Here is a 10,091-nt window from a genome sequence, read left to right as displayed (position 1 = left end):
AGTTTGGCCGCGGAGCAGTGAATGGGTAACGCCGGGGCAGCTGTGTGAAGACATGCCAGGAGCAGAGAGGAGAGAGAGACCGAGAGAGAGAGAGAGAGAGAGATTGAGCAGGCTACAAGAGAGTTTCATTTCAAAAAGGTGAACTAAGGATGCGAAAATAGTATTGATCAAATTGATTCAAACAGAAATTTCCCTCTGAAACTGAATGCAGTTCAAGTCATAGCTTTTATCAAGTCAAGTCAAGTCACACTATAGTCGGCAAGTCACCTCAAGTCGCATCTTTAATACAATGATATTAATAAGCAGCTTATTAAAGAGGAAGTAATTACTTTTTTACCTTAATACATCCTTTTTCTAGTACCTCTGGGGGTAATACAAGTGTTAATGGGATGATCGGGGTGTCTTTCATCTCCCCCTGGTGCCTCTGGCCAGAAAACCACACTTGCACCTTTCCCTGCACTGGGTCGGAGGTGCAATACACACTAATAGAATCTCAAAGAAGAAGCTAACAGGCTAGCGGGCAAAGCTAACTGTGGGCTAGCACCACTTTAACAGTATTTACAGCCAGGTTTGAGTGAAAAAACATCTCCATTGTGTGATTGGATGTACAATATCCCTCTCTCCGTTTGTTTTTTCTGTCAGCGTAGTATTTACTCACACGGCCAATTAATGAGTAAAAAAACGTAACATGCTACAACACCTGCAGTGGCGCTTATGACCTCTAGGGGCATGAGTTACTTAGTTTTGCTTTAATATCTTTAATAAGCAATTAAAGGTAATAACCCCTTACCCCGCCTTAACCAAGTGCATTTCCACCAGTTCAGTTTTACCCAAATCTAAAAGCTTCTAGAGTGGAGTTTACAGTGTATAGGCCAGTGTAGCACCTCATTTGAAAGACCTAGAGAAACTGATGTCAACAGATCTTTTTCCTCGCGTTGTTTCCGTGTTGTCCCTTTGTTTTTTAGCTAATTTTTGCCAATTTTTTATTGCGTATCTGTCACTTTTTTGTCGCCCTTCTGTTGCATTTTTATCCTAGTCTTTGTCTCTATTTGGTTGTGTTTTTGTCACTCTTTTGTTGCATTTTCATTTTCGTCTTTTTGCTTTTTTGTCTCATTTTTGTCACTACTTTGACGCTTTTTTCAAGAAGCTTTTAGATTTGGGTAAAGCTGAACTAAAGAAAATGCAATCAGTTAAGGGGTTAATAAAACCTTTACATGCACATTGTTCACGACATATTTCAAATACCTTATAAACAGTCTTATAGATTGCTTATAAAACACTTATCAGCAGATTACTATTGCTTATTAATGCCTTATTAATAGTTAACGAGCACACCTTAACATAAAGTGTCACCAAAATACTCTCTCTGCTTTATTTCTGTCCACTTTCTTGTCATTTTACCCACATCTACCATTTCAGATGTTGATTATTACTCTAGTCTGCCTTGCTTTTATCCACTGGACCTGCACCTTTGTCCAGCATTAACCAATCATGTTTCTGAACCACCTGCAATTACAGTTCTAGCTTCAACCCTACCTGGATGTTTCGGTTTTATATTTAATACTGTTGTACAAATTGAATGAGAGACCCTATACTGAAATACAGAGGGTTAAAATGAGCCTCTGTGGGACGTCCCGTATAAAACTGTATCCTAAAGGGCAACTGTCAGCTGTGTGTTTAGAGCTGTCCTGAATTGCCATGTTTTGACCAGGGGCGACTCTACCGTTCGCCAGCAGGGGGCACACAGACATGAAACCACACAGAGGCCTCCTCACAAGACATCTGCGACCTCGAACTGGGGGTACATGGGCTTCGTCTGGGTTCTAAGTTGCAGATTTAGAATTCATTTCACTTCATTTAATCCAGATTGGGCCTTGCTCTTGGCCTGATAGCACTTGGAGGAAAATCACTGTCTAAGTTCTTGCCGTATTTTGAGCAACACATGTTTCCTTGTTTTTTTAATAATACAGCCTCATAATAAACTCTTCCTCTTAACTCTTACCTCACAGGAAGGTCTTCGGTTGGATTGCCAGATAGACAGTATGCGTATGTTCCCTGTGTCTGGGTAGGTTTCTCTCATCACTCAGGTTTACCCCAGTTATTCCACTGATCGAAGGATGTGTAAAATGCAGAGTTCAGTTTTCCCTTGGGGGACAATAATAAAGTGTCAAAAGCATCAGAAAGTATTTAGAAGAAGAGATAATTCACTATGTGTGTGTTTCCAATGACATCACGCATAGACCCGGCAGCCATTTTGAATACCGAAGTAGAATTATGCAGTACTACAACATGTAACAATATCTCTAATGAAAGACAACTGATTGACAGTGGCATTTTTATGAACTCGTAATCATTGCTCAAGAAGATAACAGCTAAAACACGGCCCCAGAGAGAATACGTTTATGTGATATAAGGAGCAAATGTGGCACAGATGTAGCAGCTCTGTCTGTGGAGCTACAGCAAGATTTACTAAAGATCTGCTTCACTCCTCAGACAAAATTAACCCATCAAAGAGGAAACAGAAAACCTTTCTCTGTGATTTTTACAGTTTGTCATGTCAATAGAGTCTCAGTCTGAGTCAGTGAGTCAAGACGTTAGCATGCTACCGGTTAGCAACTGTCATCAATCAACTGTCAATGGCTTCAACACGATACATGTGGCTCACATTTATGACACTGAGGAAATACTACAGTAACAGCTCAGCTCTGACTTCTGACTTCCGAAGCTAAATGCTAACCGGTAGCATGCTAACGTCTTGAGCAGCTTAAACACTGACTTACTGGTTTCTTCACATAAATGTGCATCTCTGGGGCCATGTTTTTACTGTTATCTTCTTAAGCAATGATTACGAGAACATAAAAATGTCACTGTCAATCAAATGTCAAATGAGTAGAAATATTGTTACATGTTATGTAGTACTGCATAATAATACTTCGGTATTCAAAATGGCCGCCAACGAAAGTCATGTGACTGAAAAGCATGCAGCGTTATCATATAACGATACCAAAATGTAAAGTTTGATATATTGAGACAGGAAACTACCACGAAACCTATTATAACGCTTAAAATCTACAGTTAGGTTCTGTTTTAGTCTAACTTTTTGTGGCTCTTTACAGAAACAAATCTATTCACCATTTTCTCTTCTAACTGTAAAAGGTTGCCCTGACCTCTCTCCTCCACAATATGGGCCCCAGTGATTCACACGCACATCAATCTGTGAGGCCCTCAGTGCTGCCCGGTCGGGGGGTGGCTCCCCTCTGCACTGTCCCCTCTCTCGTCCTGCTGTAGTTGGGGCTCCGCTGGGGCCCCGAAAGCGCAGGGGTCCGGTTATATATGTGTTTACCATCGAGGTGGCGATCTTGTGGGCACGTTTTGAGAGCTTGAGTTTCCAGGGAGAAACGCTGCACCTGAAGACATAAAGAGGATCAAAGAGACATTCATTGGAAACAGCTAACTAGTGACAACAACAGCTGGTTAACTACAGAAAAAACATACTGTACAGGCTGTTTAGAAACAAAGTGGAACTAAGCTGAAGGCAAGGAGGCTGTGTGGTCAGTTATTAGCACTTTTCTGCTCTTCCACTATCCAGGAAACATGAAATAAAACAAGAGGCAACAAGAGAAACAGAAACTTACCCCTTTCCACATGGCGTATCTCACTCCAGCGGTTAGCCCTCGTGCTTCACCTTCACAGCAAGATGGTCCCGGGTTCAATTCCCACCTGGACGGGGCCTTTCTGTGTGGAGTTTGCATGTTCTCCCCGTGTCTGCGTAGGTTTCCTCTGAAAACATGCACAATAGGTTTCCCTCTGGGGCCAGGACTCCCCTGAAAAAGAGATTCTTAATTTCAGTGTGACTTTCCAGGTTAAATAAAGGTCAAATAAACAAATAGACATGCATCTCCTATAAACAAAAAGATGAAGATAAGTGAATATAAAGTGCTAACTAATCCCAACTAGTCGTGTACAAACACAGTGCATTTCTAACCAACCTCCCTCAAAGCTTTGTGTGCACACAGCCAATGGGTTTAAGCTGCACGGCTAGAAGGTATCGGGTTCGATCCCGGGACGGAGATTCTCCAGGTACTCCGGTTTCCCCTACCACTAAAAACATGTACAATAAGCCAGCCAGGTGTTTCTGACACCAGCATTGAGGATGGATCAAATGCAGGGAATGAATTTTCCAACAGCAGACATTTCTATAAGGCCAGGACATCACGGCCCCCCTTATTGATCTGATAACCTCTCGGGGGGCCCCAATAATAGTATACTTAAAGGGGCTAGATGCAAGTTCGCCATTTTATACTCACTACTGCCACCTCAGGTCATACGTGTAACTGCACCTTCTATATTAAGCTCCTCCATGACGGCAATTCGGACCCGAAGTAACATGTTTTTTAGTGACAGTGCAGGATTTTAGAGGCAGTTGTGGTGAACAGGTCTGAGCTCATTCTACACATTTGGACATTGTTGGAACATGTTGGGGGAGTAAAATACATAACTTTTACATTTTTAAACTCCGCATAGTCCCTTTAATCTATTCAAATTGATCTTTATTATTTATTTTTCATTTTCCTTTAGATCTAAACTTGGAGCTTACATTTACATTAATTGCAATGTTTAGCAATGACAGTAGGTAGAAATTAAATTATAATTATTATATTGTTGCAGATAAATGTATATTTTCTTTCAAAATCTGTTTTTTTCAATGTACTTACATGCAAGCTCAGTTTGTGCCGTCCTCAGCGTCATGATTTTGTCATCATATTTTTCCTCCTTTACTCCCTTTCTCACTATACTCATTATACAATATACCACACAGGCCAAAAACACTGTAAACATTTCCGAAAAAGTAAAATTGTAATTGTATTGTATTGTAATTGTATATGATTTTTCTTGATTTTTATTCGTGGTCCATTTCCCTCCTTGTAGTATATCATTGTGTTTGCAGACTTAAAAACAGATTGTGCTGCAATGTGTGGAGTAGTTTTAGCAATCCTAAACCCAGAAGAAGAACCAATGCTAAAAACACTTAGCCTGGCGCAGGTTTGAGGACATTAATGCACCACTCTGCACCCGCTTTGAAGCATGTTTAGAAACTCGTAACCATCGTGATGCTGGGAATGTGTTTGGAAGGTTGAGTCAGAATCGGAATTATTAAAAAAATATTTGGTAGATTTAAAACCACCACACAGATTAAATAACCTTGTAATACTCATGCTGTCATTCAATGTCCAGCAAGTATGAACAAAGGTGACCCCATGCTACATCGACTGAACCCACACTTGTTTTCACCCCAGCGTTTTAGGAAAGCAGAGTCACGCAGGTCAGCGGTCACTGAGAGGGCTCTGGGCCAAAAGAGGAGGATCAGGACAGGGAGATCAAGACCAGTCTGCATTTGTACCACGGGGAAGGAAGACGGAAAGCGGCGCAGACAGGAGAGGGCCACACAATGAAAGAGGAAGGAATCATTGGTGGCTTTTTTGCAGATTTGTCGGAAACGTCCTCCCTCGTTTACACCCCCGTCTTTGTTGATGTTTTGTGGCCGTTGCATGTTGCACTTGTCACCTCGTGGAGCCGTCTCTCGCGCCTCCTGCTCCTGCGCACACAAACACATGGCGCTGTTTTCATGTGGCTTCCCCAGAACCCCACTCTGCACCGACCGGGACCTACAACACACAATAACAAACTAACAACACGGCAGACACATGCAACATGCAGGGGACGTGGGGTCACGGATAGGTTATAGGCTCTTTTTCCACTTTTGGACACCTAAGCCTTGATAAATATCTCAATATGTGTCTAGTAAATACAGCTAATACTGAAGACGTTATTAAATGTAGTTATATATATAGATAACACCAGCAAAGGGCGCGCTGATGCCTCGAATTAAAAGAATGGTTTGTAAATTCTTCTACATCACCGTGGACACAACCTGATCATCAAGCAGGCGCGTCTGTCCCACACGGCCAACTACACCTGTGTGGCCAAGAACATCGTGGCCAAGCGCAAGAGCTCCACCGCCGTGGTCATCGTCTACGGATTTCCCATCAACCAGTGCTCCTCCTGTGACCTAAACAGTGAAGATGGCGGCCGCGACACAACCATCTTTCACCAAAGAAAAAAGGAGTGGTGCGCAATGAATGGGTGCTGCTGCCGGATGCTCTCTCATCGAATGCAATTTCTCCATCTGTGAGATCAATAAAGTACCATCTTATCTTATCTTATCTTATCTTAAATATTATGAATAGGAAACTAATAGTGAAAGTAATCAATGGCTGACAAAAACATGTAATACTGTAACATAAAGAAGGGAAGTGAAACTAGACATGTTTTTAGGACTTTTTTTGTGGTTAAAATAGTTGAATTGTCACAAAAACAGAACTGAACTTAATAAACTCTAGAATCACTTTCAGGTGGACCAAAAATTGGTAGCACCTGTATTAATATAGGCAACAGTGATAAAAGGCGCTGCTCTCCTGTCAGCCTCACATTTTTTTCCTCATTGACATCACACTGCCTCGTGTTCCTCCTTTAGCATTAGCGGGATGAAGGGCTTTTATAAGCTCTATCAGTCAAACTAAGTAGCTACTTGAGTTAAACACTGGCGTGTCTAATGTACAGCAGGTCCTGCTCGGCCGTAATTGCGTTAAACGCGACCTAAACAAAAGCACATGTTCACCGCCCACTCCCCCACCACCCCTCTCCCTTGCCCTCGCGGACTCTGATTGGAGGAAACATCACTATTGGACAGTCTGTCCAGCCCACATAACGCCTAGGTCTTGGAGCTGCCAGAAATCACAGGGCGCTACAACTAAGCACAAAAAGTTACTCTATAGTGTGCGTTTAGAAACACAAGATCAGGCCCATTGTGCATCTCTCCATTGTCTGTTTTGTTAGTCTGTATTTTTTCCAATTTAATTGCACTTTCCCTTTGAATTACATTTACAATCAACATTCAGTTCACTGTGCACATCTTAAACATGTCCAGGCTTCTTGATGAAATATGAATTGCAAAAAGAAAAACAAGAATCACACATGTATTTCAAAACATGTAGGCCTATGTAAAGGTCTACAAGGTTAGCATATCTTACAAATAGAGACAAGATTATTTGTAGCAGAAATTCAAGGCCTAAACCCAGTAACCCAGCGTTGGTACAACTAGCCTAAAGTAGTTTGGGATCAATGGGTCAAAAGGTAGAAAAGCCAGTGAGGAAAAACCCACATTTCTGATGTAAAATCGTTAATAAGATACCATAGATTTTAAGCAGACTGCTTAGTATGGTAATTTATTTTACGGTTCCTAACTTCACCCCAGTCATCTACGAATACTGTCCAATTGTGACTTACTCTGCAGTCCTGCTTCTCCCCAGCTGTGGGATGAACAGTTAAATTGGTTGTGCGTCTCTGCTTCTGTCCTGCTTCTCAAGGATTAGAAAAATGAACTTCCCAGAGCAAGTGCAAGATTGACTGTTATCTCCATCTGGTGGTGAGAGTCTTGTAGTGCACCCTTTCTTTTCAGGAGTTAAAATGATCAAAATCTCACTCTAGTCATTACATAATTGAATACATTTCCTTAAATGACACCGAGTAGCATTTAAATGTGTGAATATCTAAATAATATAATAATGATAATAATAATAAAAGTGCTTTGTGTGTTTTGTAATTTCCTTTCCTTGTAATTTCTGTGCAGTGTGAGGAGGAGGAGATCAACTGTAAAAGAACAGGCATTTCTTGTGTCTCTTTCATCATCACGTGTTTCGACACATTGGCTGTCTCACCGCAGTTCTCACGCTGATGTTAGGGCCAATTCCGTTTATTTTCTGTACATACATGCTACGGACAATGAAACTAACACAAGGCATCGACTTATCTATTATCCTCATGCGTTGCTGCTGCCAACATGTTAGTTGTATAAGACTGAGAAATCGCCTGGGACAGACACAGGGTAACACAGTTGAAGCCTCGGTCTAAATCCAGTGGGAAGAAGAAAGATAAAGCCAAGGTCTGTCTATAAAACCCACGGCTGATATGACTCTTAAGTAAATAGTCTTTTTGTTGGAGTCAGGGGGAGTCGCAAAAGTGATATTATTAAAGTGGAAGCAGAATAGTATCGTAGATTAAGCCTATTTCATGTTGTGATATGAGCTCAAAATCTGGCTTATACGTTGGACCTTTTGTGTTAGAAAAGCCCATTTCGCCCAAACAAAAAGTCAGTGTGGGTGCCATTTTCCAAGTTGGTTTCAATGATTCAGACCTTATCTCTTTAGTCAGAGTTGACCAAGTTCTTTAGTCTGAACTCTTTTATTTGTATCTGCCTCGTTTAAACTATGACACAGATACTTACAGTCACTCACCTACACAGCTTAGTCTCTGCTAAACGCCTCTGTATATCGACCCTTATAGAAAGGCAGAGGCTGTTTTACACACAAAGTATTTACACAATGTGCCAGTTTATCTCCTGCCTTTTGCATTTCAATACAGTCATTTGTAGACCAGGCTTAACTCACATGATCGACGTTCTGTTGCAACTCTTTGCACTCCTGGACTGTCCCACTCGGATGGCAGCGGGACGAAGGGCTTTGGCGCAGTCACCTGTAAAGAAAACAAGTCGAGCAGGTCAGTGTTACATAAGGGGGCCTAGCAGGGCAGGAGAATGAGGCCTGCATGACCCGACTTGATCAGCGCTCCTCTAGCAAACATCAAGAAACATCCTAAATATGGTCACTTCCCTATGGATGATGCAACCAACTGTGCTGTCCACTTTAGCAGCATTTAACTGTAAGCTTGTATGAGAGCGACAAGTTTCGAAGTCTAAAAGAAGGTTTATTCAGCTGGACGTTCCCAGGCTCTATATCCGTCCACAACACCAATGTGACTGTTCAACAAGTTCAACCGATGCAACCATTGTAGCCTAAAGTTAGGAACCATTTTCTGCAAATGCCAATACTTCCCATCAGTGGTTCTAAAGTGGTCCGGCTCCGAGACCCGCCATTACCTTAATGACAAGCTACGACCCAAATAAAACTGTAATTTGTCTTATATCGTATAAAATATTGTATTTAACACACATGTTTTTTTGAACAAGCCGTAGATTTGCTTTTAAAGTGACACTACGGAGTTTAAACATTTTAAAATTATGTATTACCCTCAGACCTGTTCACCGCCTCTAAAATCCTGCACTGTCACTCAAAAAGTTGTCAATTCGGGTCCTAAGTGCCGTCATGTACAAGCTTAATATAGAAGGTGCAGTTACACATATAACCTGAGGTGGCAGTAGTGAGTATAAAATAGCAAACTTGCATCTAGCCCCTTTAAGACTGAAATTATGATCAAAACAACCCAATATTATTAATTTCAACAGACTCCAGTGTGTTTCCGTGTAGTTTCAGATGGAAAATATTGAAAAAAGTTCCCTATAGGCTCGCGACCCACTTTTGAGTCCCCAGTTGAGAATCACTGTTTTACATTATATATGAGTGCAATGTTCTGCAAGGACATAAAAAAATACACTATAAAAAGACACTATTTTCTCTCGGTATTTGATCCCTTATTTGCATAATAATATTTCTCAAAATCATATTGGGGGCCAGAGGTTCTGCGCTGGAGGGCCGGATTTGGCCCCCGGGCCTGACGTTGCCTACCCCGACGTACACTGTGAAAAGTGCCCTTGTGAACAACACTGACACAGAGGGTAACGATTTCAAGCAAATAGTTGGAGATCCCAAACACAAAAGCCCCATTTTTAACCAGAAGCCAAGACACATCCAGATCCAGTCCTGCCTTAAAACAATCAAAGAAACAAGGGAAAACAAACAGTATCTCATTTTTTACTGAAACAGATATTTAGTGATTACAAAATGATTTACTGGGCACGATGGCGCTGACTGGAGCAGGGCACTTTTCATCGTGACCGAGAGTTTAAAGACGATGTCAGACGCATCCTCTGATACAGCGTCCGTCTGTGTCGATGAAAAACAACCTTTGATTTGTGTCTGCGCTTATCTCTATGGAGAGTTACGAAATCCGCTGATGGACTAGAAATCTCTCGTTTTATGAAAGTAGACAGCAACTGATTTTAAAGTAGATTGTGA

This window comes from Gobius niger (genome assembly GCF_951799975.1).
Source record: "Gobius niger genome assembly, chromosome: 21".
NCBI lineage: Eukaryota > Metazoa > Chordata > Actinopteri > Gobiiformes > Gobiidae > Gobius > Gobius niger.
This window is presented reverse-complemented; position numbering follows the sequence as displayed.